Source organism: Aulonocara sp. 'chitande type north' Nkhata Bay, linkage group LG9 (genome assembly GCF_057382095.1).
Source record: "Aulonocara sp. 'chitande type north' Nkhata Bay isolate Kocher_YH1m ecotype deep benthic linkage group LG9, A_spYH_male_GT1.1, whole genome shotgun sequence".
In the NCBI taxonomy this organism is placed as follows: Eukaryota; Metazoa; Chordata; class Actinopteri; order Cichliformes; family Cichlidae; genus Aulonocara; species Aulonocara sp. 'chitande type north' Nkhata Bay.
This window is the reverse complement of record NC_141352.1, coordinates 22,773,856-22,780,186: the sequence shown is the minus strand read 5'-3', so window position 1 is coordinate 22,780,186 and position 6,331 is coordinate 22,773,856. Positions and strand designations below refer to the sequence as shown.

Genomic DNA, 6,331 nt, shown 5'->3' with positions numbered 1-6,331 from the left:
ACGCTGATCATTTTATTAAAGATGAAAGACTTTAGACAGTTTTTCAACTCTCAGTAATGCCATAGTGATCGTTTGATATATGGACCTGCAGCGGAGTTTAGACCCAGACACGGCTAGTGACGTCAGACTGAACAATCGGATAGTTCTATCACGTGCACGTGTACACGTTGACAACCGTAACCATGGTCGCCAAGGTTCCAAACGTCCGTTTACACTTGCTCGTGGACTTGTTTCGACCTGCTCCAACCTCAGCCTGTGGAAAGCTAAGTTTTGCAAAACATTTTACTAAAAGCGGATTTAATTTGAGAGCACAACAAGTACTTCATCTGTGGATCGTTTGTACTTGTTTTTGTTTTTCAAGTTTGAAGATGGCTCGCCGTGGACCCGGACTCCCCGACTGTCACCTGGACTTCGCTGCAGGTACGTTTGAAAATTTCTTTAAATGTAAATTACTGTAATAATTTAACAAGTTCCAGTGTGAATATCAAGTTCTAACGTGATCAAATATGTGTATTCCAAGATTGTTTCCCGTAAATTGTTTGTATGTTTTAAATTTTCCGGGAGAGGTGTAGAAATTATTAACGACTGGTGTATGAATATGAAAAAAGGTGTTACTTTGATTTGAAGGCTTCAAATTTGACACTTTTCTTTAAAATGAAATGGTTAAAAATAGCTTAATGGACTAAAATTTGTAAAATGCCCAAAAATCAGTTTCTGTGGTAACGGCATCTTCAAGATGTCATGGCGTCAGAACACGCAGGCGTAAACACACAGATCCAGGTCCCCTCCTGACATCATTTTCTTCTCCGGATCAAAGGCTTTATTGACATAAACTATATTTTTTTCTCTGCTGCAAAACACAAAGATAGCAGATAGCTTTTCTTCAAATTCTTTAATTCTCAATCGCTTTTGCAACTTTGTACTTTTGTATTACTTGCAGCAACAACTCCACCTCATTGTTAGTCCATTTAAAAAACTCGTCGCTTTTCCTTTTCATTTTCCTTCACGTTTCAAAGAGCCGGTGTTGTGCCAAAAAGTGATTGTCTGCCAGAAACTGATTGCCGTCCGCGGGAGCGCGCGCAGCTGCTTAAAGCTGCAGCGCCCGGATTACTTGCGTTGCCAGCTACTTCCGTGCAACTGATATAACGTGAAGGAAAAAACCCAAACACATTTATGCCTTTGTTATTAGGCAAAGGTATGCATTTATGGAGCTTTAACGTTTCTTGTAACCGAATTATGACGCTATCAGAAGGTTGCTTTCAGTGTGTAGCGCAGTCACGAATGACTACACGCATCACGATGGAATAATTAATGCCCACAGGTTTAGTATGTCTACTCTCGTTGTTCATATTTGTTATAAGACTGTCGAATAGTAATTAAAACAATAAAGACCTATTGTGCCAGTATCACCATGACTCTTTCTTGTTTGTTCAGAATAACGACTGAGAACATGGCATTTTAGCGCTACCAAAAAGTGATTATGGCCTATAACTTGTCACTGAAACAATATTTTGGCTTCAAACTTGTTGGATATATTCCAGAAGGGTTACATGTGATATATTATATCCCAAAAACTCTCCAAGAACTGCTGAATAACTTGTACAGGAACAATAAAACTGATAATATGCCATTTTCAAGCTGCCAAAAAGTGATTGTGGCCTATAACTTGTCACTGAAACAATATTTCTGCTTCAAACTTGGCGGATGTCATTTAGAAGGGTCATATGTCAAATATTACATCTCAAACAGTCCCTTAGAACTGCTGGATAACCTGTAAAGGAACATTAACATTGATAATATGCCATTTCAGCCTGCCAAAAAGTGATTGTGGACTATATCTTGTCACTGAAACAATGTTTCTGCTTCAAACTTGGTGGATGTCATTCAGAAGGGTCCCATGTGACATATTATATCTCAAACACTCTCCAAGAACTGCTGAAAAACTTTTAAAATAACATTAATAGCGATAATATGTCATTTTCAACCTGCCAAAAAGTGATTGTGGCCTATATCTTGTCACTGAAATACCATTTCTGCTTCAAACTTGCTGCATGTCATTCTGAAGGGTCCTATGTGACACATTATATCTCAAACAGTCCCTTAGAACTGCTGAATAACCATTAAGGGAACGATAAAACTGATAATATGTCATTTTCAACCTGCCAAAAAGTGATTGTGGACTATATCTTGTCACTGAAACAATATTTCTGCATCAACTTGTTGGATATCATCCAAAAGGGTTACATGTGACACATTATATCTCAAACAGTCTCTAAGGACTGTTGAATAACTATTAAAGGACCATTAATACCCATAATATGCCATTTTCGACCTGCCAAAAAGTGATTGTGGACTATAACTTGTCACTGAGATACTATTTCTGCTTCAAACTTGGTGGATGTCATTCAGAAGGGTCATATGTCAAATATTACATCTCAAACAGTCCCTTAGAACTGCTGAATAACTTGTACAAGAACAATAACACTGATAATATGCCATTTTCAAGCTGCCAAAAAGTGATTGTGGACTATAACTTGTCACTGAAACAATATTTCTGCTTCAAACTTGTTGGGTATCATCCAAAAGGATGATATGTGACATATTATATCCCAAACACTCTCCAAGAGCTGCTGAATAACTTTTAAAAGAACATTAATACCGATAATATGTCATTTTCAACCTGTGCATAAAACGTCAAATTTCAAAAGTGTTGTAATTCAAAAATAATACAAAAAAAAGGATAATGGCCAAATGGAAACAGGTGGGAGGAGATCTGCTTTTGTTATTTACATACTTATTTGTATAACACTTTTAACAAAATACTCGTGTTACCTTGTTTTGTCTAATTCATACTGGCTGCAAGATTTACCCACGGTGGTACCACAGGAGCTGTGCCAAGAAGCCCCGCAAGACCAAAAAAAACCCCATTTGTTTGTGAAGCATGCTGGTCAGAGGGTCGCTGTCAGTTTTTCAATGTTTTTGAAATGTTTCTTGTTTTGTATCGTTGTCTCCTATAATATTTATTGGTTGTTTATTTGTTTATTAATTCATTAATTTATGTTCGTGTTGCTGTGTGTGTTTCTGTGTTGTTCACAACATTAGAGTTCAGCTTTGATTGCAATTTGTTTGTAGGATGATTCAATTATTTTGTGTTTCCTAACATGTTAGCATAGTTACTGTATGCAAAGAATTAATATATATGTTGTTCCATGGTTTACTGGTGTTGAGCTTCCGCTATACCCCCTGTTTCTGGTCTATTTGTTAGTTTATTTTAACTGGTGGTTTCTTCTTTAATTGGATGTAATTGTTATTTGTTTTTGGTTTTCATTTCAATTAAGAAGTGCTGTTTTGGAATGACATTTTTATTACCGTTTGTTTTGTCTTTCCTATTACTTGGTGTTCCTAATGTGTTTAAGCAGATCTCCTCCCACCTGTTTCCATTTGGCCATTATCCTTTTTTTTGTATTATTTTTGAATTACAACACTTTTGAAATTTGACGTTTTATGCACAGGTTGAAAATGACATATTATCGGTATTAATGTTCTTTTAAAAGTTATTCAGCAGCTCTTGGAGAGTGTTTGAGATATAATGTGTCACATGTAACCCTTTTGGATGATACCCAACAAGTTTGAAGCAGAAATATTGTTTCAGTGACAAGTTATAGTCCACAATCACTTTTTGGCAGCTTGAAAATGGCATATTATCAGTGTTATTGTTCTTGTACAAGTTATTCAGCAGTTCTAAGGGACTGTTTGAGATGTAATATTTGACATATGACCCTTCTGAATGACATCCACCAAGTTTGAAGCAGAAATAGTATCTCAGTGACAAGTTATAGTCCACAATTACTTTTTGGCAGGTCGAAAATGGCATATTATGGGTATTAATGGTCCTTTAATAGTTATTCAACAGTCCTTAGAGACTGTTTGAGATATAATGTGTCACATGTAACCCTTTTGGATGATATCCAACAAGTTGATGCAGAAATATTGTTTCAGTGACAAGATATAGTCCACAATCACTTTTTGGCAGGCTGAAATGGCATATTATCAGTTTTATCGTTCCCTTAATGGTTATTCAGCAGTTCTAAGGGACTGTTTGAGATATAATGTGTCACATAGGACCCTTCAGAATGACATCCGCCAAGTTTGAAGCAGAAATATTGTTTCAGTGACAAGTTATAGGCCACAATCACTTTTTGGCAGGTTGAAAATGGCATATTATCAGTTTTATTGTTCCTGTACAAGTTATTCAGCAGTTCTTGGAGAGTTTTTGGGATATAATATATCACATGTAACCCTTCTGGAATATATCCAACAAGTTTGAAGCCAAAATATTGTTTCAGTGACAAGTTATAGGCCACAATCACTTTTTGGTAGCGCTAAAATGCCATGTTCTCAGTCGTTATTCTGAACAAACAAGAAAGAGTCATGGTGATACTGGCACAATAGGTCTTTATTGTTTTAATTACTATTCGACAGTCTTATAACAAATATGAACAACGAGAGTAGACATACTAAACCTGTGGGCATTAATTATTCCATCGTGATGCGTGTAGTCATTCGTGACTGCGCTACACACTGAAAGCAACCTTCTGATAGCGTCATAATTCGGTTACAAGAAACGTTAAAGCTCCATAAATGCATACCTTTGCCTAATAACAAAGGCATAAATGTGTTTGGGTTTTTTCCTTCACGTTATATCAGTTGCACGGAAGTAGCTGGCAACGCAAGTAATCCGGGCGCTGCAGCTTTAAGCAGCTGCGCGCGCTCCCGCGGACGGCAATCAGTTTCTGGCAGACAATCACTTTTTGGCACAACACCGGAAAGTAAATAAACGGCAGACAGAAATGAGGCAGGTCCAGTCACCTTGCGTTTCACGCATGCGCAGTACTGGAACGTAAGCGTTTTCGGCCGTTTCAATGTGGACACACAACTCTGTGAAAACGGTAGTTTGGACACGAGCATTTTCAGACAAAAACGCCTTTTTCAAATTGATCCGGGCTAGTGTGACGTAAGATCACAGGCCGTTCCAATGACGTCACCAATCACCACACTTCAAAGCACAAAGCCTGCGTTGTCACAGTAACGCATTCTGCGATAGGAGGTCATATATAGGAGTGAACTTGACTCTCACACAGCCTTAACTGTCTGCCTGTCCTCATGTCTGCAGTGCTGCTGTCTCCGGTCACCCTGCATGTTTCTAAGGTTAGTTTTCTCCATATTTATATTGTTCTTGTAGTTTTTGTCCTCTGGTTTTTGTCCTTGAGGTTTGAATATACATGTCAAATCAAATCAAATCACTTTTATTGTCACATCACATGTGCAGGTACATTGGTACAGTACATGTGAGTGAAATTCTTGTGTGCGAGCTTCACAAGCAACAGAGTTGTGCAAAATACAATAACGTGCAAAATACAATAACGTAACCTGATGGAAAAATCTGTCTCTCAGTCTGCTGGTACGGGACCGGATGCTGCAGAACCTCCTTCCTGTGGGAAGTAGTCGGAACAGTTTATGGCTGGGGTGACTGGAGTCCTTGATGATCCTCCCCGCTTTCCTCAGGCAGCGCTTCCTCTGTGTGTGTGTGTGTGTGTGTGTGTCTGTGTGTGTCTGTGTCTGTGTGTATGTATGTATGTATGTATGTGTTTTTTGTCCTCAGATTAGGTTTGAAGTGTCTGTGTGGTGCAGCTGGTCTGGTCTGTCTCTGTACAGTCGAGGCTGCACCCACCTATAAAAGGTGGAGGCTCACCAGGACATGCACACCTCACAAGTTCCCGGCTCTCTCGACTCTGTTGAAGACGGGTTTCTTGGAGAAGGGGAGGGCAGTGAGGCACAGTCCCCCGTCCCCCGACGCCCCTCGCGATGCCCCTCCGTCTTCGACTAACCCTCTGCATAGGAGCCGTGAGAGCCAGGAACTTGTGAGTTTTGTATGTCCACTCAGGCATCCTTCATACCTGGTCTGTAGGAAGTTCCTGTCAGAAGGAGGGGGCACCGCGAGGGCGTCGAGGGGCGGAAGGCGGTGCCTTAGTGCCTTCCTCCTTCTGACATTGTAAAGGAACCCAGTTTTTTTTTTAATGGTAATATGAATGTGTGTGTGTGTGTGTGTGTGTGTGTGTGTGTGTGTTTTGTACTCAGATTAGGTTTGAAGTGTCTGTGTGGTGCAGCTGGTCTGGTCTGTCTCTGTACAGTCGAGGCTGCACCCACCTATAAAAGGTGGAGGCTCACCAGGACATGCACACCTCACAAGTTCCCGGCTCTCTCGACTCTGTTGAAGACGGGTTTCTTGGAGAAGGGGAGGGCAGTGAGGCACAGTCCCCCGTCCCCCGAC

The 6,331-nt window shown here is 39.9% G+C and overlaps 1 long non-coding RNA gene across 1 annotated transcript; it reads left to right on the top strand.

The window, feature by feature from the left end:
* Positions 1–317: 317 nt before the first annotated feature.
* LOC147322159 (uncharacterized) lies at positions 318–5,567 on the top strand. Its single transcript, XR_015130902.1, has 3 exons — positions 318–420; positions 5,174–5,208; positions 5,455–5,567. It is a non-coding gene; the product is annotated as an uncharacterized LOC147322159 (long non-coding RNA).
* The last annotated feature ends 764 nt before the right edge of the window (positions 5,568–6,331 follow it).